At 38.7% G+C, this 24,118-nt stretch overlaps 1 protein-coding gene and 1 non-coding gene across 2 annotated transcripts in view; both read right to left on the reverse strand.

Annotated features, from left to right (window-relative positions):
• Window positions 1–24,118, reverse strand: part of GCSH (glycine cleavage system protein H) — a 729,662-nt gene that overhangs the window by 559,450 nt on the left and 146,094 nt on the right. The window lies entirely within an intron of this gene.
• Window positions 17,639–17,748, reverse strand: LOC126029077 (U6 spliceosomal RNA). The gene has a single exon (XR_007502734.1). It is a non-coding gene; the product is annotated as a U6 spliceosomal RNA (small nuclear RNA).

Genomic DNA, 24,118 nt, shown 5'->3' on the forward strand with positions numbered 1-24,118 from the left:
TAAAAGTGGAAGATAATGACATAGAAACATACACATGCTCGATGAAATAAAGCTATTTTTCTCACCCAAAGTTAAAATAGACTAGAAAAAAAAAAATCGAAAGTTAAAGTGGAGAGATCACAATACTTGCTATAGGATGCAAAGAATTATAAGATAATATGGATTATTATAAAAATATTAGAGATCTTAACCAGTGCAATAAGTCAATAATAAAAAATTCATATTAAAATAGAAACTATCATTTGCTTTAAAATATATGGAAAAACCTAGTGACAGCATTAAGAAGATATATAACAATGTAGCTGGTTATTTATACAAAAATATATTACAGTAGTACTTTGAGAATAATGGAAGAACAGAATTGAAAGTAAGTTGGTTTACAATAGAATCCAAAATAATTACTAAGGGTTGAATTTAACAAAGGTAAAAGACATAAAAACTACAAGAAACAATGTTCCACATCATTAATCAGGGAGTTACAAATCAAAACACACTTCATTACCTCACACCACAGAGACTGACATACATCAAGAAGAACAAGACCACCAGTGCTGGCATGGAAATGTTGAGAAAAGAACTCCTGTTTACTGTTGGTCTGAATGTAGTTGGGTCCAGACTTCAGAAACAATATGAATATTCCTCAAAAAGCTTGAACTTGAGCTCTCATATGACCCAGAAAAACTACTCCTAAGACCAGTTTTACTGCTCCAGGGACCCAAAAACAATGCAGAAAAGCCATCTGCATTCCTATGTTTATTGCAGCACAATAGCCAGAATCTGGAAACAACTCAAGTGCCGAGAACAGATGAATGTATAGTAGAAAAAAAACCATGTTACATCTACACAATGGAATACTACACAGCTGTTAGGAAAAATTCAGTCATGGAATTTCCTTATACATGGATAGACATGAAGAGTATCATGCTGAGTAAAATAAATCCAACACAACATTCACTCATCTGGGGGATATTAAAAAAACAAAACAACAACCCCATAGTATGAGACTGATACCCAAAGACAATAGAAACGATGGGTGGGAAGTGCAGTTATGATAAAGGGGCCCTTATGACAATAATAGTTGTAAATGATCACTATGGACAAGAACTGAATTAAAAAGAAATAAAGTGATAATCTTTCAGTAACAGTATTACAAACCACAGTGCCTAAAAGAAAAAAAAAAAGGATTAAAAGAGAAAATTGCCACAGAGGTAGACTAGGAGTGGAGGGGCAAAGGAAAGTAACTGGAGAAATTGATGGTGGGAAATGAGTATTGGTGAAAGGATGGGTTTGGAACATTAAAATTCAACTATCAACAACTTTGAATTACTCTTAGAGGATTCAATAAAAACAAAAAACACCAGAGTAAGGTGTTTGCCTTGCATGTGGCCCATTTAGGTTTGATTGCTACATATGGTCACCTGAACACTAGAGTGACCCCTAAGCACACATTAAGGAGTAATCCCTGAAATCCACTATAAAGTATAAACTATAAACCACTAGGTGTGGTCATAAAGCATTAAGATATATTATATATATAGATATCTTTTGCACATGGATGGGGAAATTTGATATAGTTAAGATATTCATTTACTAGAAGTACAATTTGAAATTTATTTTAAAGAAAGAATAAAACTTACCTATAACCATAAAAGACCTTGAATAGGTAGGATAGTTCTAAGGAGGAAAAACAGTATGTAGACATCATGTTACCCAACTTTAGATGATCATACAAAATAGTATGAATTAGAACTATGGGAATGAAAACATAGATACAAAGGTCAGTAGACTATAACTGAAAGTATAGAATGAAATCCACAAATTTGTCAATTTTTGGCAAAGAATCCAAGAGCACAAATTGGAAAGAGTCTCTTCAACAGATGGTGTGGAGAAAGTGACATGCAAAAGAGTCAAGCTCCCTAGCCCTATTTATAAAAATAAATTCAAAGTGGATTAAAGACATGGATTTAAGATGGCAAATAATAAACTTCATAGAAAATAACAGGTGAAATACTTCATAACATCTGTACCAGAGATGTTTTGGGGGGACTTGACTCCAAGAGCAAGGGAAATGAAAGTAAAGAAAAACAAGTGGGCCCCAGAGAGATAGCATGGAGATAAGGCATTTGCCTTTCATGTAGGAGGTCATCGGTTCAAATCCTGGGGTCCCATATGGTCCCCCGTGCCTGCCAGGAGCAATTTCTGAGCCTGGAGCCAGGAAAACCCCCCGAGCACTGCCGGGTGTGACCCAAAAACCACACACACACAAAAAAAGAAAAACAAGTGAGTCTACATTAAATCAGAAAACTTGCCAAAGAAAATAGAATGAAATTTGGTGCATTAAATGGGAGAAAATATTTTCACATCATATATTCAATAAAGGATTAATGCCCAGCATTAATTTGGGTAATGTATTTATTTTAACAACATAAAGCAAATAATCCCATCCAAAAATACTTCTCCAAAGAGGGCATACAGATGGCCAACAGGCTTATGAAAATATTCTCATTATCACACATTATCAGGGAGTTGCAGATTAAAAGCACAATGAAATAACCTCCTCATCTGTGAGAATGATTATTTTCAAAAGGGACACTAATATAGGAGAGGGTGTGAAGAAAAGGGAACCTTCCTGCATTGTTGGTGGGAATGTAAATGGATGCAATCATTTGGAAAATGGTATTGTGTTTCCCCAAGAAGCTAAAGATAGAGCTGCCAGATGATCCAACGATCCCAGTTCTATTCACCCCAATGTTTAATGCTGCATTTTTTACAATAGCAAAAATATGGGCTCAATCCAAGTGCCTACAGATGGATAACTGGATAAAGATGTGCTACATTTATACAATGGAATACTTATTATTCAGCTATAAACAGAGTAAATTTTGTCATTCACAGCAAAATGAAAGGAGCTCTAGTGGGTTATATACAAAAGAAAAAGGGAAAAGACAAGTATCAGCTAAGTTCATCTTTGTGTACAATATTAAGGCTATAAAATTAATGAACAGACTCATTTAAAAAACCTGAACATTGACAACAGAACTAAGGTTACTTGAGGGGAAAGGGAGTAGGGTGAGACGCTGTGTGTGTGTGTGTGTGTATGTGTGTGTGTGTGTGTTTGTGTGTGTGTGTGTAAAATATTTGGTGGATCTTATTTGTAAAAATTTAACAAGAAAATTACACAATCACATATTGTAAAATTAAAGGGGAGTAAAAATAATGGAGGAAGTTAAGATAATAAGCAAGATACGAAGTTTTATTCAAGTCATCTACTATTATTTTATATTACTCCTAATGTTCTTATTTTAATTACTTAGTTCCATCACCTTTAAGATAAAATCCAGGCTGACAGTTAACCTTTTTCCATGTGACTCTGAGATTTATTCTTTAGATTTTCAGCCTTGTCTTATATGTCTCAATTTAATCTCCTGTAACTAAACTGCACTATTCACTATCCAAACATTCCAGATTTACTCTCGATGTAAATATTCATACTGCCTTCTATTTCTGGAACTATGCCTAGAATAATGTTTTTGTTTCTTTCAACTTTAAAATTGTGCCTATCTCTCAGGATTTAGTTTAAATTTCATTTTCCTGTTACATAAAATAAAAATGAAGATTTCCTCCTCGTTCCTCGGTGCTAATAGGCCACTTTATAGTTGCAATGTTTAATTGTTTAAAAATAATACTGTTCATTGTTACCTAACGTGACTTCAGATGCGGGAAGGGCATATTTACATTTATAGCTACCTGCATCTTTCACAACTTCAAGTAGTACTTAATATACTCAATAAATACTTATGAATAAATGAAAAACTGCTCTTTAAAATGGGCGAGACAGCATCTTTTAAAGTTATACATTTCCTTTAATAAGTTATAAGCCTCAGAAGACCCTACCAATTCTATCTTAGCTGAGTTGACATTTAATTTTATTTTCATTTTATGAAAGAAAAAATAAATGAAAGGCCAAGGATGTGATAATGAAACCAGCTTATTTTCCTGTACTAATTCTATTCAAAATGTTCTGTTCAGTTAAAAGGGATACATCTGAGGAACTTTCTAAAGAAGCCAGTTGCTATGGGGACTATGAAAAGAAAAAAAAGTATGACCAACTTATGCAAATGAACCCATGTCTAAACCTGGAAGACATCTGTGAGGGATTGAGGAGGTTTTCAGAAAGAGAAAGTAGCTATAAAGTCTACTATGATTTTGGAAAGCAAATCACAACTAAAATGGACATGTGTCTCCCCCAACAAGAATCATCTTAAATTACAGGGGTGGAGAACAAATAGTTTTCTAGTTACTAATGGGCAGTTTTTACTCATAGAAAAGGAGAGAACAGGTTATAGAAGTCAAAGCCAGCAATTGGAAGGAAAATGCTGGGACTCGAGTCAAGTTTGTCTTTTGGTTTTATTTTGTTTTTGAGCCACACCCGATACTGAGGGGCTCTGTGCTCTTGGATCACTCTTTGAGGGTCACCACTCCATTTGGGATGCCCTGTGCAAGGCAAGTGCATTACCTGCTGAACTATCTTATTGGCTGAAGTCTCTTATCTTTTTATACCTCTCTACTACTCTTAAGAATGAGTCTTACATTTATGAAAAATTAAAAAAAAACATTTTCTATCAAGGACAATTCTATGTTTTTTAATTTATTATTTGTAGTAATTTTTGCAGAGAAGACACTAAAAATAAAAGTCTTACCATTAATTGGACACTTGGAGGTAATCTTGGCTAAATAATAGCTTCAAAATTTTGCACTAGGTGGATTCTCCTTAAGTAGACTACACTTAACTGAGCTGGTTTTTTTTTTTTTTTTTTTTTTTTAATAGAAGTACATAGTTGTTTGGGGGAATGGGCATGGCTTAATGGACTGGTGCACGTGTTTTGTGTTCCCTAGCTGTGATCACCCCAGGGTTCTCTGAGCATCACTCGGAGGGAGTGACCTCCTAGACTACACCAAAAACACTACATTCCTGGAGAAGCTCTAAAGTACCGCCAGGTGTGCCCTCATCCCAAAGATGAAGAAATGCAGCTGTTTTTCATAAGTAGGATGGCATTGCAAGTTGTTATAATCTCTATTTCTCAAATGTACCTACATTGTTTGCATATTTTTGTTTTTATCTTTTCTTAGGAGGTTTGGCCAGGACTTATTACCACCATTGGGTGGCAGTCTAAATTGTATCCCTTATTAAGTGAATTCATTCTTAGCATTATGTTTTGTGAAATTCATCTTGCAGATGGCTACTTTGTCCAAATCTTTTTTAAATGAAGTGTTGAATAATTTTTTCATCCTCTTGTTCCTAACAAGCAAGAATGAGAGGATGCAAAAGAGAATTCATCCAATCAATAGGATATCTAGTAATCAGATGCTGGGAGAAAATCCTTGCCTCGATTTGCTCCTACCATCTCCTTACAACAGAGGAAAGCCACTAAGCCTTCTTAACTCTGTGAAGATATAATGGAAAAACGTATGTGAAAACACTTACCTAAATGTACAAAGCTGTGTAGCTGTGAAGGAAGGTTGTTATAACACTGATGCAGGTTGCTTTAAAGCCACTTTTATTATCAACTATTTATTTATATTTGCTTTTATCATGTTTATTAGATTGCTTTTTAAATGGAATATTCTGGGTGAGTTAACACAAAACCAGGCATGTAAAAAAATTCCACATATTTATTTTCTTTAAATTAATTTAAGCCCAAATCTAAAATATCTTTTTGGCTGACAGGTATTTGGTGTTCTTTTGTTCTAAACACGATACAAAGATTCAGCATCTTAAATAGTGCCAACATATAGATGAATAACCTTCTGGTCAATGAACAGTTGACTGGTCATAGATTGGGACTGATCTGGTCATTGGTTCTCAATGGTTAATTCAGAGTTTGTCCAGCCATCAGAGTTCTCACTGCTTCTAGTTCATACTTGATTTTTTTGTTTTGTTTTGTTTTTGGGCCACACCCGGCGGTGCTCAGGGGTTACTCCTGGCTGTCTGCTCAGAAATAGCTCCTGGCAGGCACGGGGGACCATATGGGACACCGGGATCGAACCAACCACCTTTGGTCCTGGATCGGCTGCTTGCAAGGCAAACACCACTGTGCTATCTCTCCGGGCCCTATACTTGATGTTTTATGAATGCTTGCAATAACTGGGGTGAAAGCATCCAACTTCTCTTGGTGCATCAAGAAGGCACTCCTTTGTTTTGCCAGATTGTGTTTTTGCCAGATTTTGCCAGATTTTTTTTTTGCCAGGCCTAAATTCTGATAACTCGTTTTCTAATAAGAAAACTTCACTTTTAAGGGCCAGAGAGATAGCACAGCCGTAGGGCGTTTGTCTTGCAAGCGCCGACCCAGGACCCATGCTGGTTCGAATCCTTTCATCCCACATGGTCTCCTGTGCCTGCCAAGAGCTATTTTTGAGCAAATAGCCAGGAATAACACCTGAGCGCAGCCCGGTGTGGCCCAAAAACCAAAAAAAGAAGAAAAAAAGAAGAAAAGAAAACCTCACTTTTGCTATCCTTCTAGGATACTGTTCTTCTTTCTGACTCCAATCCACATGGATGTTCCTCTTCAATGAGGTTAGACTTTGTTGAGAATCAGGAGTAGCTATGTGTAATTTTCAAATGCATATGAGACAGGAATAGCTGTGTATGTAATAGTTTCCACTTTGTTCCTTGTAAAACTTTTTACAAGTCAAGTAAGCACTTGACTCTCTTCTTAGGGTTATTGTATACTATGCATAAGGCCAAACTAAAGACTTAAAAATCGGGCCCGGAGAGATAGCACAGTGGTGTTTGCCTTGCAAGCAGCCGATCCAGGACCAAAGGTGGTTGGTTCGAATCCCGGTGTCCCATATGGTCCCCCGTGCCTGCCAGGAGCTATTTCTGAGCAGACAGCCAGGAGTAACCCCTGAGCACCGCCAGGTGTGGCCCAAAATTCAAAAAAAAAAAAAAAAAGACAAAAATCATTCTGTCTCAGTGATATAGCAAAGGCCGTGCCTGACTTTAGCATGGCAGTTTTTTTGTGGTTACATTCTAGATTGTGCTAGATTATTATTTGGGCAAATAGGCCACACATTTTCTTCTTGATTTCTTGACTGTGTAAAAATTCAAGAGAAGTTTACTCTTTTTCACCCAGTTGCAGCAATTCCAATATATTAAAAAAATTCTCTAACACTAAAATGCACCAATTACAGTTTTTATAATTTACATCTTTTATATGCTCTTATAGTATTAATCAGTATGGCTTCTTTGTACTGATTATTGTATATGGATTTTTTATTTTGTTTTGTTTTTGTGCTACATTCAGTGGTACTCAGTCAGGAATTACTCCTGGTGGGCTTGGGGGACCATTTAGGATGCTAAGGATTGAAACCAGGTTGGCCACATGCAAGTCAAATGCTCTATCCACTGTATTATCATTTTGGCTCCTGTATTTGTATTTTTATAGCAAGGTTTAAACTATAAGGAAGTGTATAGTTGATTTTTTGTGTTGCTTAGGGAATAATTGTTAAGAATGATTAATTTTGTTGATTAAAATATCTACTCAGGAATTAATTGCTATATTTTAAAGGTATAGGTGTTTTGCATTTAGTAGATAATTATTTTGAAAGAAAAATACTTAACATTTGCTTTTTTTTGGGGGTCACACCCAGTGATGCTCAGGGGTTATTCCTGGCTAGCTCTCAGAAATCGCTTCTGGCTTAGGGAACCATATGGGATTACGGAGATTGAACCCAGATCCATCCTGGGTCAGCCTCCTGCAAGGCAAACACCCTACATTATCGCGCTGCCCCAAAACTTAATATTTTTTTTTTTGAAACTCAGGATAAAAGTTATTTTATTCAATAAAGGATTCACTATTACGCCATAACATGACAATAACTATAAGAAACCATAACACTAAAATGTGTGACTTTTTATGTTATACATTTTGACAATATTTTAATCTTACTGTCATTCTTAAAAGTGTATTATTTCTTTTTTTTTTTTTAATATAATTTTTATTTTGATCATAGTGGCTTACATATTGTTGACAATAATATTTTAGGTACATATTTACATAAAATCAGGGGGGATTCCCATCCCCAAATTGTCCTCCCTACTCCCCCGTTTCTGTCTTACCTCCCATTTCCTCTTCCCTCACCCCCAGGGCGGCTAGAATATGTGGTCCCCCCTGTCTCTAACCAACTACTTAGTAGTCTTGCATCAGTTTGGTCTTGATGCCTCCCTTATTTTCCCCTCTAAGTAGGGGCAGGGGTAGCTAGTTCAAGTTGCGTGGTTTTGCCTGAAAAAGAGAAAATAAATAAACCGGGGTAAGAGTTTAATACCCCGAAAATGGGCAGAATCCTTCTAGAGGTTCTCATCATCGATTTGGGAAATGAAGGAGAAAAAGAAGTTGAAACACTCCACCAGTACCAAAAGAAGTGTCAAATATCCAGTGAGGACTCCAGCTATAACGATAAGCACCACAAAAAAACAGATAAAAAATAAACCAAAACAAGCTAAAAACAAACACAAACAAACAAAAAACACGCCGTGGTCTTGAAATAAGAAACATGGCGTAGCACATAACGAAAGAAAAGAAAGGAAGAGAAAGAAAAGAAAGAAAAAAAAAAAAAGAATAATTGGGGCCAACAATTTCAATAATCACATCCAAACTGAGGAATCGACCAAAATAGCTAGGTAAATAAAAATAATAATAACAATAATAAATGAAGGTAAGATATATATATATATATATATATATATATATATATATACATAACCAAGGTTTTGTGTTTTTTTTTTTTTTTTTTGGTTTTTGGGCCACACCCGTTTGATGCTCAGGGGTTACTCCTGGCTATGTGCTCAGAAATCGCCCCTGGCTTGGGGGGACCATATGGGATGCCGGGGGATCGAACCGCGGTCCGTTCCTTGGCTAGCGCTTGTAAGGCAGACACCTTACCTCTAGCGCCACCTTCCCGGCCCCGGTTTTGTGTTTTTTGTATTTTTTTTTTCCCTCCTGCCCTGGCACAGTAAATATTGGGGTCATTCGAAAAGGAATTCACTTGCCCTATAAGATATGGGGTTTCTCCGTCCTTGGAGTATACTGTCATGGAATCAGCTCTAGTCTTTGCTCAGGATCATTACTCTCCAGGTTGTGGTTTTTTTTTTTTTTTTTTTTTTTTGGTGTGTGGAAAGCTTCTGCTCTGTCCAGTGTGATACCGTCAGAGCTCTGTGTTTAGCAGTCCCAGTATCTGTACATATCCTGAGGTGGGACTTATGGTGAAGTCAGTCTTTGTGAATCTGGAGGTTCTGTTACCTCAGTGCCATTTTAATCCATCTTCTGTGGTTGGTGATCTTGGTCTTTGCGCTGAACCTAGGAAGGCATCTAGGATAGCGTCTTTCTTTGTTCTTCCAGAAGCCCCTTTCCGTTACAATTGTCTCTGCCGGACCTTTGGGACTGGGGATCATGCTTATTGTGCAGGTCTTAGTTCAAACCCTAGACTAGGGCTTTTTTATTGGTCCCAAGATGTATACAGTCTGGTCGTGGTTCTAGTATCCAGTCATCTGTAAATCACGATCTTGGCTTTTGGACCTACCAAAGGGTGCCACGTCTTCTGGTTTTGTCTTGTCGTTCGCTGGTGAGGTAGGCTAAACTGCTCTAAGGTCAAGTTGTTCACATTTTCCTCATTGTCGAGATATCATGTTAGAGCTGGCCCTTGTTGTTGACCCTGCAGTAATAAGGCTGTCCCAGATGGAGATTGTTTCTTACAGCTGTTGTGAGGAGCTGTGCCGTTTCTATGTCTGGGATCCAGGGTTCAAGGCTGGTTGAATGGTATCTAATCACCTGAGGTCTAAGTTGATTCCACATGACATATTTTCAAGGTAGGAGATAACCCTGTATTGTAAACAACTATGAGTTCCTATCTCTAGTAGATAAGAGCTCTTTTTTTTTTTTTTTTTACTATGTAAGATTTCCCCTTTATTTAGTGTGCCTTTGCAGGGGGAAGTGGTGCTCCATTATATGTCGGAGTATTTGGGGTGGACAGAGTGAGTAACAGAGATAGGTCACATACCCAAAGACGATTAAAAAAAAAAAAAAGGAAATAAAAGTGTATGTGCCCACAAATGTATATGTAAGGCAAACATTTAAATAAATAAGTTAATTAAAAAAATATAAAAAAATTAAAATGAGTTAGCGAAGTTTTTAAAGGACCAATGTGGTGCAAAAGACTACTTTGCATTTGGGAGAGAACAGGTAAAGAGTTGGTGTATTACAGGTCTTATGCCTATGTTGGAAGTACAGTTTTCCCATTGTCTTTTGGATTTTTCTTGTGGTGTGTGGGTTCCCAGGCATCTTCCAATCACACCCCCTGCCCCCCTTCAGATTGGTAAATATTTGCAGCTGGGAGGTCTTGGAAGAGTTCTTGCATTGGGGATACTATTGGACCTAAGTCCGGTTTCAAGAAACAGTCCATGTTAGGGGGAGTTGGTAGGGAGGGTCTCGCAGCATGTGTCCACAGGGGAGTTGGCTGTCTTTTCTTGCAGGAGATGATGTGTGGGTTCGGTTGGGTGTCCCCTCGCCTGGGTGCTGGGTACTGGTTCATTGGGTAGGAGGTCGATCTTGATGCCTAAAAGATTAAGGACTGAGGGTGGAGAGTTTTAATATGGTGGGAGATCTGGATGGGATTGAGGGGTGAAGGGATAGTTGGATTTCCGGGGGGGAGAAAGGGGAAGATATATGGGAGGGGTATGAAGGAAGAGAAAAGAGAAAATACCGTAGAAAGGGAGAAGAGAAAGGGAAAAAAGTAAAGAGAAGAGTAGAAGAGAAAAAGAAAAGAGAAAAAAAATAGAGAGAAGAAAGGAGAGAATAGCAAGGGAATGCTGGTTTGGTTGAATGTGTTCGATGACTAGAGCCTGTAGTTTAGGTCTGTACATCGCAGGTACTGCTTTGGTGGTCTGACTGGTCACGTGCTTCGATTCCTAAAAGAAGGTTTAACCTAGAGATAAAGTGAATGTTAAAGAGTTTTCTCGTGGCCGTCTCATAGTGCAAGCAAGGTATGGTATCTCGTGTGGTATCCCGAGTTGCCATCTTAGTTTGTCCGCCCTTTGTATCTAAGGGCGCCTGTGGAAAGAAAAGCTGAGAGGTTATTTTTAAAATATAGTAAGGTAAAGGGATTAAAACGTAGTGTTATGGTATGTTGCCATTGCATTACGTGATTTCCCGCGGTGTTCTATACTTGTGTTCCTGTTTACGATCTCTAAGGGATTATTGTGGGCCTTTGTTGTAGGAGTCTGGTTACATACCTGTTCTCTCCATGTTGCTGTTTCTGTTGTTGCTGTTTTCTTTGTGGTATAATGTGCAGTCAAGAGTTTGCATTGTTCCTTTTTCATGTATTTTGGACACTGCTCCCATGTATATGTTGACTATTACAGTGATCGGAGTTTCTACCCTGTTAAACCCTGTTATATGATTGTTAGGTATTAGTTGTGTATAAAATATATGTTCTAGGTGTTTCAGAATAGTGCTACCATTCTGTGTTTATCTTTTGTCTTCTGGCTTACTTCGTTTAACATAACATGATCTAGGTCCATCCACGTTGCTGCAAAGTCTGTGATTGTATCATTTCTAACTGCCATGTAATATTCCATTGTGTATATGTACCACATCTTAATGATCCATTCATCCGTTGTTGGACACCTAGGTTGGTTCCAAGATTTGGCTATTATACTGAGTGCTGCGATAAATAGTGGGGTGCATATGTATTTTGGAATGAATGTCCTTCCATCTTGTGGGTATATGCCTAGGAGGGCAATTGCTGGGTCAAATGGCAGCTCAATTCTGAGTTCTTTGAGCACTCTCCAGACTTTCCTCCATAGGTGTTGGACTAGGGGACATTCCCACCAGCAGTGGATGAGAGTTCCTTTCATACCGCATCCCCGCCAACAAAGGTTGTTTCCATTATTTTTGATGTGGGCCATCCTCACTGGTGTAAGGTGGTATCTCATTGTTGTCTTGATTTGGATCTCCCTGATGATGAGTGAAGGTGAGCATGTTTTCATGTGTTTGTTGGCCATCCTTCTGTCTTCCTCAGAGAAGTGTCTATTCATTTCATCTCCCCATTTTTTTATAGCTTTGTTTGCTTTTGGGGGGCTCAGCTTTCTGAGTGCTTTGTATGTTCTAGATATCAGCCCTTTATCTGATATGTCGAGTGAAAAGATTTTTTCCCATTCTGTTAGCTGTCTTCTTGCGTTAAGCAGGGTTTCTTTTGCCATGCAGAAGCTTTTTAGTTTGATGTAGTCCCATTTGTTTATATTTGATGCTAACGTTCTTGCCATTGGTGCTCCATTCTCAAAGACCTTTTTGATATATAGGTCTTTGAGTGTTCTGCCTATTTTATTCTCAATAAACTTTATGGATTCGGGTCTGATTTCAAGGTCTTTGATCCACTTTGAGTTGATTTTTGTATAAGGAGTAAGGTATGGGTTGATTTTCACTTTCGTACATGTGGTTTTCCAGTTGTACCAACACCATTTGTTGAATAGGCTTTCTTTGTTCCATTTCAGATTCTTGCCTCTTTTATCAAATATTAGTTGGCTATATACCTGGGGGTTTATGTCTGGGAATTCTGTTCTGACCCACTGGTCTGATGTCCTGTCTCTGTTCCAGTACCATGCTGTTTTGATTACTATGGCTTTATAGTATAGTTTCAAGTTAGGTAAGGAGATGCCTCCCAGCTTCTTGTTTTTCAGTATTTGTTTGGCTATCCTGGGTCTTTTGTGGTTCCAGATGAATTTTGTGAATGCTTGTTCTAATTCTTTAAAGAATTGTGTCTGGATTTGGATAGGGATTGCATTAAATCTATATAGGAGTTTGGGTAGGATAGTCATTTTGATTATGTTAATTCTACCTATCCATGAGCATGGGATGTTCTTCCATTTCTTTAGATCATCTTCAATTTCTTTCTGGAGTGTTTTGATGTTTCCCTGGTATAGGTCTTTCACATCTCTTGTAAGGTTGATTCCTAGATACTTGATATTTTTTGATACTATCTTAAATGGAATTGTATTTTTAATCTCTCTCTCCTCAACTTCATTGTTTGTATATAGAAACGCTACTGTCTTTTGTGTATTGACTTTGTAACCAGCCACTTTGCTGTATTGGTTAATTGTTTCTAGGAGTTTTACTGTGGACTCTTTAGGTTTTTCGATGTATATCATCATATCGTCGGCAAAGAGAGATAGCTTGTGTTCCTCTTTCCCAATTTGAATTCCTTTGATTTCCTTCTCTTGTCGGATTGCTATTGCTAGGACTTCTAAGGTTATATTGAATAAGAGTGGAGAGAGTGGACAGCCTTGCCTAGTTCCTGATCTTAGTGGGAATGCTTCTAGTTTCTCACCATTGAGTATAATGTTGGCTGTAGGCTTTTCATAGATAGCTGTAACTATCTTGAGGAAGGTTCCTTCTAACCCTATTTTGCTGAGTGTCTTTAACATGAAAGGATGTTGGATTTTGTCAAATGCCTTCTCTGCATCGATTGATATGATCATGTGGTTTTTGTCTTTCATGTTGTTGATGTGGTGTATAATGTTGATTGATTTGCGTATGTTGAACCAACCTTGCATTCCTGGGATGAATCCCACTTGATCGTGATGTATGATCTTTTTGATGAAGTGCTGGATTCGGTTTGCTAATATTTTATTGAGTATCTTTGCATCTATGTTCATTAGTGAGATTGGTCTGTAGTTTTCTTTTTTGGTAGTGTCTTTGCCTTCTTTGGGAATGAGTGTGATATTAGCCTCATAAAAGGAGTTGGGGAGGATTCCTGTTTTTTCTATGGTTTGGAAGAGCCTATGGAAAAGTGGTAGTAACTCTTCTTGAAATGTTTGATAGAATTCACCTGTAAATCCATCTGGGCCTGGGCTTTTGTTCTTAGGGAGTTTTTTAATTACATCTTCAATTTCCTCTGAGGTGATTGGTCTGTTTAGGATTTCTAGATCTTCCTTTTCCAGTCTTGGAAGAGGGTGTTTTTCCAAGAATCTATTGATTTCTACTGGGTTCTCTAGCCTAGTTGAGTATAGTTGTTCATAATATGATCTCATGATATGTTGTATTTCTTGGGGTTCTGTTGTAATCTCTCCCCTTTCATTTGTGATCCTATTGATTTGGGTGTTTTCTCTCTTTTTTTTGGTGAGTTTTGCCAGTGGTTTGTCTATCTTGTTTATTTTTTCGAAAAACCAACTCCTGGTCTCATTGATTTTTTGTATTGTTTTCTTGGTTTCTATGTTGTTTATTTCTGCTCTGGTTTTTATTATTTCTTGCCTTCTGGATGTGGTTGGACTTCTCTGTTGCTGATGTTCCAATTCTTTGAGGTGATCTTTTAAACTGTTGGTTTTGTTATTTTCCTGATTCTTGACATAGGCCTGAATTGCTATGAGTTTCCCCCTAATTACTGCTTTTGCTGTGTCCCATAAATTTTGACATGTTGTCTCTTCATTGTCATTTGTCTCAAGGAATCTTTTTATTTCTTCCTTGAGTTGTTCTTTGATCCAGCTGTTGTTGAGCAGCATGTTGTTTAATCTCCAGGTATTAGTTTTTCTCCATTGCTTCTTCTTGACCTCAATTTTGAGCTCTGTGGCATAGTGATCTGAGAGGGTACTTCTAATGATCCTTACCTTTGTGGTCTTATATAGGTTGGCTTTGTATCCTAATATATGGTCTATTCTGGAGAAGGTTCCATGTGGGCTTGAGAAGAATGTGTATTCTGCTTTCTGGGGGTGGAGGGCTCTATATAAGTCTATTAGCCCTAAATCTTCTAATTTTTCATTCAGAGCTCTTATTTCTTTGCTATTTTTCTGTTTGGTGGATCTGTCCAGTGGTGATAGTGGAGTATTGAGGTCCCCTGCTATTATCACATTTCCCTTCATGTGTTTCTCCAGGTTTGCCAGTAGTTGCCTCACATATTTTGCTGGCTCTACATTAGGTGCATAGATATTGACCAGGGTTAGTGTTTCTTGATCTAATGTTCCCCTGATCAGTAAGTAGTGACCCTCTTTGTCTCTGATCACTTTCTTGAGGTTGAATGCAATTTGGTCTGATATAAGAATTGCTGTCCCTGCTCTTTTTTGTTTTCCATTGGCCTGAATAATCACTTTCCATCCTTTTATTCTAAGCCTGTGCTTATCCTGCATCTGTAGGTGTGTTTCTTGCAGACAGCAGAAGTCCGGTTTATTTTTCCTAATCCAGTTCTCTACTATGTGTCTTTTAATTGGAGAGTTTAGTCCGTTAACATTTAGGGAGATTATTGAGAGAGAGGATTGTTGTGTAGTTGTGTTGTGTAGGGTGGTTTTTGTTACAATCCGGGGTTTGGATTGTGTAATTCGTCTTTGAGTAAGTCGTTTAGGATCGGTTTTGTTTGCACAAATAGTTCAAATTCGTTCTTGTTTGAGAATGTTTTTAGTCTATCCTCCCATATGAATGTAAGTTTTGCTGGGTATTGGACCCTAGGTTGGAAATTTCTTTCATTCAGTCGTTTAAATATGTCATTCCATTGTCTTCTTGCTTGAATTATTTCAAATGGGAGATCTGGTTTGATTCTTATGTCCCTACCTTGGTACTTGAGGTTTCTTTTCTTCCTTATTGCTTTAAGGAGTTCTTCTTTCTCTTTGTTTTTTGCCAATTGGATTACCATGTGTCTTGGTGTTTGTTTATTGGGGTCTATCTTATTGGGAACTCTTTTTATTTCCTGTATTGGCATTGCAGTATCCTTCCAGAGGGTGGGGAAGTTCTCCGCTATTATCTCTCTGACTACTTGTTCTTCCCCTTTCCCTACTTCCTCCCCTTCTGGTATACCCACAATTCTTAGGTTGTTTCTTTTGTCCTTTTTCATTAGATACTGGACCTTTCCTTCCAGTGCTTTGCCTTTTATTTCTTTGTTGGTTTCTTGATCATTTTTTGTTTGCAGTTTTCCTTCGAGTTCTTCAATGTGTTTCTCCAATTCTGTGTTTCTGCTTGTAAGGCTTGTTACTTTGTCTGTTAATTCCTTCATTTCTTTTTGTATGGAATCTCTCATGTTCTTTAACATTTCTTCTTTAATTTGGCTGATTTGTTCATCCATAGATTTCTTATACTCGATAGCTAGGGTTTCTCTAATTCCTTTTATTAATTCTTGCATTTCCTTCCTCATGGCTGCTTTTAGGTCTTCATCGCGTGTATCTGTGTATTTTGGTGGACTTGGAAGCTTGCAAGAGTTTGTCACCATATCTCCAGATATTAGTGATTTCCTTGATTTACGCATATTTCTTTGTATTTAATGGTGTGTTTTAGAGTGCTGTGCTTCTAATTTTCACCTGTTTTGATCCCCTGTGGTGTGGGAGTTGGTTCCCTCCCTGAGGGTGGTTCTAGAGGGACTTTTGGGTGAACTCGCTGAGGTTTTGATCCTCCTGTACTCTTTATGTGGCCTGGTTAGTTGTTTTCCTCTTTTGTTGGCAGCTAGTACTGGCCCTTTCCTGACCACAGTGGTGGGGGGCACTGTTTCTCCTCTCCTTTTTCTCCTCTCCTCTACTAGTTGGAAGTCAGTCTTCCTCTTTATTCCTGTCAGCAGGTGTAGTTCCGCTTCTGGCCACACTGGTTGCGGGCGCTGTTGAGCCTGACTCTCTGTTCCCTCCCTTTTCTGGGGGTCAATGAAGCTCTGCTCCTCCGAGTTACCCCGGAAGAAATTCCCCCAGTCAAGCCCTCCCGGTAGCTGCTCTCAGCCCTAGGGGGGGTCTCAGGTCCACTCTGGGGCTCGGGGCTAGGTTGCTCTAGGTTACCTAAAGGTCCAGGGGGCAGGCCCAAGCTCACCTAGTCTATTCGTCCCACCTGTCCCAGCTGGGCAGGTGACTCCGGCCCACTAGGTACTAGGGAATGTCCCCCCCTGTCCACGCTCGGGTCAGGTGGGATGAACTCTGGGGCCTGGAAGTTGAGGCAACGGGTGGTGTGGTCTCTGTGCCAACAAGCTGGCCTCTGCAGTCTATGGGGGGGGGGGGTCGCGCGCAGGGTGGCTGGCGGCTGCGGGTCGTCCACGTGTGAGCGCCCTAAAACAGTGCACTCACCATGGACGCCGGGGTTCCCTATTCCTCGTTGGCGCGGCTGGCCTCTGCAGTCTATGAGGGGGGGGTCGCGCGCAGGGTGGCTGGCGGCCGCGGGTCGTCCACGTGTGAGCGCCCTAAAACAGTGCACTCACCATGGACGCCGGGGTTCCCTCCAAAACTTAATATTTTAATGTCAATACAAAAATTCAAAAGTATAGAAGAGACAATTATTTAAGCACCAAATACTTACCATTCAATTTAGTTATCAACTTATGGCCAATCTTATTTTGTTTCCACAAATTTATTATTTTATCTTCTTTTATTATTTTAAAGCTAACCCTAGGCATCCTAGGAATAGTATAACTTTTTTTTTTTTTTTTTTGGGTTTTTGGGCCACACCCGTTTGACGCTCAGGGGTTACTCCTGGCTATGTGCTCAGAAATCGCCCCTGGCTTGGGGGGACCATATGGGACGCCGGGGGATCGAACCGCGGTCCTTCCTTGGCTAGCGCTTGCAAGGCAGACACCTTACCTCCAGCGCCACCTACCCGGCCCGGAATAGTATAACTTTTATCTAAAACTGTGAAAATATATTTCTAAATGTTTCACGAATTTACGTGTCATCCTTGCGCAGGGGCCATGCTAATTTTCTCTGTATCGTTCCAATTTTACTATATGTGCTGCCGAAGCGAGCACAATATATTTCTAAATGTTAAGAACTTATAAACAGTAACATAATCATAGTGTTGATATCATACTTAAAATTAAATATGATAAATAACACCTATGTCTTTCGTCACTTATAAGGATATAATTACTGATGTATGGGAACCACTTCTATCATGGTCTTGGGGGATGAGTATATGCAAAGTGTATACTCTTGCTTTTTGAACTATCTCTCTGACCTCTTTATTTTAGGCTAAATTTATGTCAACAATTTTGGGGCCAGAGAGATAGCATGGAAGTAAGATGTTTGCCTTACATGCAGAAAGTCATTGGTTTGAATCCCGGCATCCCATATGGTCCCCTGAGCCTGCCAGGAGTGATTTCTGAACATGGAGCCAGGAGTAACCCCTGAGCACTGCTGGGTGTGACCCAAAAAACAAAAAAAATTATGTCAACAGCATAAATCTATACATACTGACATTGTGATAGCCAGAATATGTGGTTAAGTGAACACATATTTAATAAAATAATTTTTATTACAGGGCTCAACTTCTGTTATGAAAATTATAAATAATTGCACCCACTTTTGTTTACACAGAATTAGAAATGAGAACATTTACCTGAAATCAAGAACATTTACAAATTATTTTGTAATTTGTCTATTATTTATTAATTTATTTATCTAGGGCCTCTCATGTAGTCCTTAGTGGTCCTGGGGCTACTTTCAGTAAAACTTAATCAGCCAGGCTGGAAGCTTCAGTACTCAGTCCCAGAAGAGCTGGGGACCTCTAGAACTGTAATTGCTTGATCTTGGGAAAGGGGAACATGAATTTGGGGCCTTGCACTTGCAATGCATGTGGTCTGACTTCTGAACTCTCTCTGAGGTCTTAATAGTTTTTGTTTTTAAGGTAAAAATTAATAGACTTTTATTTTTTTGGAGGTGGGGAAAGGACTTTAACTTCTATTCTTCAGTATATTTTTTTCCAAAGACAAATGTGTATACTTTTAGAATTAAATTTCCAAATAATACATCTTGACAGAACTTAAATAAGAAATGTCAATATGTGAAATGAAAGACACTCATTTCATTCCGGTCAGGATGTCCTGTTTAAATATCGTCTCTCGGTTGGATGGTCTTACTTCTGGGTTAGCAAGAGTAATAGCATGCATGGTGTGCTGGCTATGTGCCAGGCACTTTGATAAATGTTTTCAATTTGATTATTTCTCACCTAAAATTTTGAGGTGGGTATTGTTATTATATCCACCATATCACAGATAAAAAAAAAACAGAGCATAGAACTGTTAATTTGCCAGAAGTTTAAAAAAGCCAGAGGTTCTGGGGATCCCCTGCTCAAGTTTTTTTGTTTGTTTTTGTTTTGGGGTCACACCCATTGGCACTCAAAGTTTACCCCTGGCTCTGCATTCAGGAATAACTTCTGCTAGGACTCAGGTATTTGGGACCAAACTCAGGCTGCATGCAAGCAAGCAAGTACCTTAGTCACTATACAATCTCTTCAGATGACTCATGCTAAAGTGTTTTTTTTGTTTGTTTGTTTATTTTTGTTAGGTCACAACTGACAGCACTCGGGTTACTTCTGGCTCTACACTCAGAAATTACTCCTGGCAGGCTCGGGGGAGAGGGGACTACATGGGTTGCTGGGGTTCAAATCACCGTCCTTCTGCATGCAAGGCCAATGCCCTACCTCCATGCTATCTCTCTGGCCCCTAAAGTTTTTTTTTTAAGTTTTTTAAAATACTGTGGTTTAAGAAGTTGTTTATAATACAGTTGTGTCTGTCATTCAGTGTTTCAATACCAATACCATCATTTCCTCCACCTTTGTCCCCAGTTTTTCACTCACCTTACACAAATCGCCTTTTCTAGCACAAAATAACTTATTTTATATTACTTGTTACAAATAAATGGTAACAGAATTATGGAAAAACATTTCAGTAAAATTTTTTTTGAAAATTCTTATAACTCACATGAGGTCTTAAGTCACTAAGCTATTTGGGGCTAGTTCAGTGTTCTGTTATTTTTATTTGTTGAGCTTATGTGGCTTCTACGCTACTTTCCCATTTAATTTGGTGTGCTCCTTCTGGGGTGTCAGATGTATGCAGCTTGCTGGTTTTAGGAACTCCAGGATATTCTGAGCTGTAGTGTTGAGTTTAAATGGAGGTGGTTGTGGGATCTAGGGGTGCCTGCTGGGGCTTCCGGAAGAGAGGTCAAAGGAGGGGGGGAGGAAGGCTGTCCTTACTCAGAAATTTGTTTTGTTTTGTTTTTTGTTTTGGGGCCACAGCTGGAAGCACTCAGGGGTAACTCCTGGCTCTGTGCTCAGAAGTTATTCCTAGCAGGCTTGGGGGACCATATGGGATACCAGAGGTCAAACCCAGTTGGCCACATGCAAGGCAAACGCCCTACCGCTGTGCTTATTAAGCTCCAGTCCCAGAAATTTTAGTCACTTCACAGATCATTCCATTTTCTACTATTCTGAAAGTTTTACTATCAGAAAACAAACTTCGTTATTTCTGTTTATGTTTATTTGATTCTGTTTCTTAAGATTCATATTGTCTTTACTTAATTTTACTATACATTCAATGACTTAGGCAGTACATAGTTATATTCCCCTTTGTTCATATAATTTGATTGGCCTGAAAGACCTAAGTGAAAAACAACCTAAATGGAACTTCATGCCTTTATGATTTGAGAAATTTTAAGCACCAGGCAGATGGTTCTTGTCATTAGTTGCTTTCTGTACAGCTATCCAGCTGTCTAACCTTTTTTTACACTGTGTGAAAATATCATAGACTCTTCTTAATTTTTCCATTCCACAAATATAGGGCAAAGAAATAAGGAGAGAGGGAGAAGTGCCTGGAATATATTACAGATCATATATGTCAATAAACTCTAAGTATCATTTGAAAAAAGTTATTGGAGATTAGCCACTGCATATCAAAGTAATTTTATTTTTCAAAACTTAACCTTAGCATCCACTATGCTTTGAGATTTTTTATGGGTACAGGAATAATAAATTAATGTTATAATTTAATATAGCATGCAATTAGGTGAGCAATTAAAGTTTATAACAATCTACCCTCATACACACTGAAGAATTACTCTTTCTCAAAGATTGGTTGAAGCCTGGTTCCCAAAGAGCTCCCAGAGCAGAAAAGCGATTCCCATTCCCCTGTTCCCCAGGGCAGGGAAGCGATCCTGGTAATATCTATCAGCAGCAAATAATCCACACAGACAGGTAGGTAAAAAAAGGTGAGAAGATCGGACGCAGAATACTTTGTCAGCCTGCAAGTAGCTCCACAAAAACGAGAGCCCGCCAGGTGACTGCTCCAAAAGACCCTGATTTCCCAGCTAATCACCTGTTTATTAGGATCTGAACAGTGCTCCCCACCTGGAAGGGGGGAAAAGTAGGCAGGGAAAGGAATACTGAAGAGAAATATTATGAAAGCCTCCATATCCTTAACATACACAAGTATATGTAATAAAATAAATGTATTATCTTTATATTCACAATGCCTCTCATCTGTTGTAAATAACTGAGATATTACCGTGCACCCAAAAGAAAAAAGTGCCTAATCCAAAGAAAACGGATTCTTAGAAAATTTGAGGGAATAATTCAAGTGGCTTATTGAAGATGAGTGGTTGGAAATTTCCTTCCCTTTGTACCCTCTGTCTCTAGCTATCCCACCAGAGATCACATAGAATCCAGAGTTGGCTGAGAAAATAGCTTGATGAGACAAAGACTTCCAGAACTTATACCACTTGATGTCCCTCTTTACACACAGTGAAAAAGTACAGCAAGTCCAAGCTGCTTCAGACTTCAAGACGATACTCTATTATTTAATCCTGCTAATATTGTTAATATTTGAAACTTTCACCATTCAGATTCTAAATTTGCCCTTCAAAAGTGGAATGGTAGGCCATTCTAAGTGGGTAGCTGACCAGGATTTGGAGAGAAAAAGTTCATAGTAATTCTTCTGCGAATATATGGCTTTATTTTGTGTCTCTGTGTATAGATATCCCAAAGAGGATATTTAGAGAAATTTTATAAATATCATAATTACTTTTTGTGAGATGGTTGAAAGTAATTTAATTCTAATTTCTTCAGGAAGTCCAGGCATAGGAGGATCTTTTTATTCTGAAGGGGGATAAAATTTTACTGTCCTCTGTGTGATATGTTGAAGCATGCCCTGGGAGATGTTCAATTAATTCAGGGACCTTATTATTGGAAATTCAATTCTCTGACTTGCCTTTTATGTAAGTCTCACACCAGTGTCTGAAGCAGTTCATGAATTCAGGTAATAAATATTATTCATTCAGAAGGTGCATTTTTCTTGTGATGTATATACCATGGTGAGTTTTTAAGTTACATATTCTTCTAGGTCTTTTTGCAGTTGAACTGGGAACTAAGTAACCAGACATGGATGCTCAGCTGTGTGATACATGTAACCTTAATATAAAAAAATCACTTGGCAGAGAAGGATATCTGTTAAATTATGGCTTTCATAAATTATAAGCAGGCTTGGTAGAAATTTTTAAAAAGATCTTTATTCAACTCTTTATTTTAACGTCTAGGCATCTGTGGACCCAGAAAGGTTAAGCATTGAGTAATAATGTCAGGCTGGAGACATGTTATGGTACCATGGCTCTGCTTTGGCTGTAAAATCTGGGTTTGAATCCTACCCCTGTCATGACTGATTCTATATATATGTTATGCAACCTCTCTGTTTTTCAATTAAGGCACTTGAAAATGGGATAATTGTTGCATACTGTAGTCATTTGCTATGTTTAAGCAATGTCAGGAGTTTTTTTTTCCTGAGGATTAAATATAAGAATATGAGCTAAACAATGCAGTGCATAGTAGGTATTTAAAACATGTTATTAGAATTTATGCCTCCGTCCCTCTGTTTTTCTGGTGTGTTAGGGTCGCTGGTCGGACAGTGGGCCACAGATCTCCTGGGCTGAACACTTGGTCCAGGAGACTGGGACCCCCCCCCCCACGCCAGTAGGGTCTTCATGGCCGGCCCTGGCAATTCGGGCCCTGGGGGGCAGGCGGAGGAGGGAAACCCCTCCCCTATGTATATTCGACCCCCTGTTTTGTTTGCTAGTAATACTATTTTTCAAAAATGCGCGGGCGGTTTTGGATAGACTGTATGCCTGGAACCCAGAGTCTGTCTTATGCCAATAAATTTCTGGGGTGAGGCCTTTTAGTAATCAGGTCAAGGACTTTTTTTCCATTTTCTCCATTTTTCTGGACCTATGCAAACATTGGCGATTGCCACTATCACACCTTTACTATATATTTTTTACTCTTATCCTTTAAGGAAAAAAATACAACTTACTGAACTTAAAAACAAATTATTGTAGTAGAATGCCTGTCTCGAATACAGTTAGGGCATGGGAAGGGGACAGGGGGTAATGTTGCACTGGTGAAGGGGGGTGTTCTGGTTATGACTGTAACCCAAATATGATCATGTTACTTAAATAAAAATATATTTAATAAAAAAAGAATAGAGAAAGCTTAAAAAACAAACAAAAAAGAATTTATGCCTCATTTCTTATTTTATATCTTTGTAGTTGTGTTGTGTATGTAAATATTTTGGGGGATTACTATGTTGCTCACCCTAATCTGTGCCCTACCCTAGGGTGTGACCTGGCATTCTGCCCCCACCCTAGGGTAGGACCTGATTCTGCTTCCACCATTGGTTGGTATCTGATCCCACCATTGGGTGGGACCTGACTCTGGACTATAAGAGCAAGGGTCTGTGGAAGGCGGGGGCTTTTTTGCTGGCTGGAACTGAAGCTGAGTCTTTGGACTTCAGTTTTGTCCATCCGAATAAAGCAAATATTTCCACAAGCCTGACTGCGAGCTGTTTACCCGCCGTTTCACCTCAGAACCGTGGGCTAGACAGGGTTGCAGACACGTGCTCCGAGCTGGAAGAAAAGGGCCTCATTCTCCATCCCTCCATCAGTCAACCTCTTCAGGGGCTGTCCTGCTACAAGTTGTAGCACATTGCTTCTCCTGACATTGCTTAAACATAGCAAATGACTACAGTACCATTTTTTTCTTTTTCTTTTTTTTTTTTTTTTTGGGGTCACAACCGGTAGCGTTCAGGGGTTACTCCTGGCTCTATGCTCAGAAATTGCTCCTGGCAGGCTCAAAGACCATATGGGATGCCAGGATTCGAACCATCTTTCTTTTGCATGCAAGGCAAACGCTTTACCTCCATTCTATCTCTCCAGCTTCTCCAGTACCATTTCTAATTAAAATGAACTATTTTAGAAAATAATTGAACATATTTTACAAGTATCTTTCCTCATTTTTCCCATGTGAGAGATGGACATGTAATGCAAGATGAATTTGGAATGAAATAAAAAATTAAATGA

The sequence above is a fragment of the Suncus etruscus genome, chromosome 14 (genome assembly GCF_024139225.1).
Source record: "Suncus etruscus isolate mSunEtr1 chromosome 14, mSunEtr1.pri.cur, whole genome shotgun sequence".
Classification (NCBI taxonomy): Eukaryota; Metazoa; Chordata; class Mammalia; order Eulipotyphla; family Soricidae; genus Suncus; species Suncus etruscus.